We start from the raw sequence: 1,972 nt of genomic DNA on the forward strand, positions 1-1,972 counted from the left end.
AGCCTGACACGGGGTTCAAGCCCAGGACTCCAGGATAATGACCTGAGCCAAAGGCAGATGCTTAACTGACTGAGCCACCCAGGTGCCCCTTTATTCATTTACTCCTTTGTGTTTGGCACTAGGAGCATTAAACTCTACCTCCTCTGAACCTTCCTGGTTGACCTTCAGGGTTACTTTAGAGCGATCCTACATTCTTTTCCTCAGTCTGTAAAAGCTCATCAACTCTGTATGAACCTAAGATATTTTAGAAAGCAATACGGGGGAGAGGCGGGAAAGGGCGCAGGGTTTGAAACATGGCGGACGACTTGGATCAGCAACAAACTATCAACACTGTAGAAGAGCCCCTGGATCTCATCAGGCTCAGCCTGGATGAGCGAATTTATGGGAAAATGAGAAATGACAGAGAGCTTCGAGGCAGATTATATGCTTAAGATCAGCATTTAAATATGATATTGGGAGATGGGGAAGAGACTGTGACTACTATAGAAATTGAGGAGGAAACATACGAAGAGATATATAAATCAACAAAACGGAATATTCCAATGCTTTTTGTCTGGGGAGATGGTGTTGTACTAGTTGCCCCTCCATTAAGAGTTGGCTGAAACATGGGGCACCTGGGTGGCTCAGTCGTTAAGCGTCTGCCTTCGGCTCAGGTCATGCTCCCAGGGTCCTGGGATCGAGCCCCACATCCGGCTCCTGCTTGGCGGGAAGCCTGCTTCTCCATCTCCCACTCCCCCTGCTTGTGTTCCCTTTCTCGCTGTGTCTCTCTCTGTCAAATAAATAAATAAAATCTTTAAAAAATATATCTTTAAAAAAAAAAAGAGTTGGCTGAAACAAAGAATTTATCATGTATGGAATATAGGAGCTTTTGTATGATTGCCTCTTTAAATGTAGAAGACATTCAAAAGAGAAACCTGCGTACATTTTGATATTAAGAAATGACCAAGGATTCTTCCACTCCTGAAACGAGTTGATTTGCGGATAACTAAAAAATTCTTAAGCTAAAGGGCATTTTAATTTTTTTCCAACCCTTTCAATAGATGTGATCACCAAGATGCAGAAAAAAAGAAAGAAGGCACCACGGGGATTGCCATCGGGTGGAGAACGTGGTACAGGCATGGTGGAGGACGTAGAATGTTGCGAGGGACTTTTCTAGCTGGTCATGATAAGACGTGCATAGTGAGAACGTTAAATAGCAAAACTTAGAGGTGCCCCCACAGCCAACCCCCTGGTGGTTCCACCACCTTCCTGGGCTTCCTTGCCGACTTCAGCCCCATCCCCCCATCCCATCACTCCCCGCTGAGCGGGGAGCCCAATGCGGGACTCGATCCCGGGACTCCGGGATCATGACCTGAGCAGAAGGCAGTTGCTTGACCAACTGAGCCACCCAGGCACCCTAAACTTGTTATTTCTTGCGTTCTGGAGACTGGGAAGTCCGAGATCAAGGCAGCAGCAGGTTCCGTATCCAGTGAGTGCCTGCTTTCTAGTTTGCAGACGCCATCTGCCATCGGTGTTCTCACATGACGGAACAAAGCTCTGTCAGGTGATCTCTCGGGGATATGTTTTATTAAGGGCATTAATACCTCATGAGGATTCCACCCTCGTGAGGACCAATCCTTCATAAGGACCTACTTGCCTTCCCAAAACAACACCTCCAAACACTGTCACATTGGGGATGAGGTGTCCAAACACGAATTCAAGGAAGTCACAAACATTCAGTCTATAGCACCACCCATGCTACTTTGCATTATCCACTCAACTGAAATGTTCTGGCTTCCCTAAATCACAGAAAAGAGGGTCACCTCAAGCAGTTTCTTAAGTACAGCCCCGCAAACACCTTAGAGGCCAGGAACACCAAGGAAAACAGTGGAAATGAACAAAGACTCCATAAATTACCCTGCCACACCAGTCAGGAAACAGCTCCTTCTAGCCTGCTGGACTGAGATTTCCCTGGTGGCAGCATGGCGGGGTG

The 1,972-nt window shown here is 47.0% G+C and overlaps 1 pseudogene; it reads left to right on the forward strand.

Annotated features, from left to right (window-relative positions):
- The first annotated feature begins 293 nt into the window (after window positions 1-293).
- On the forward strand, window positions 294-904 carry LOC110589582 (annotated as a pseudogene).
- The last annotated feature ends 1,068 nt before the right edge of the window (window positions 905-1,972 follow it).

The sequence above is a fragment of the Neomonachus schauinslandi genome, chromosome 6, assembly GCF_002201575.2.
Source record: "Neomonachus schauinslandi chromosome 6, ASM220157v2, whole genome shotgun sequence".
In the NCBI taxonomy this organism is placed as follows: Eukaryota; Metazoa; Chordata; class Mammalia; order Carnivora; family Phocidae; genus Neomonachus; species Neomonachus schauinslandi.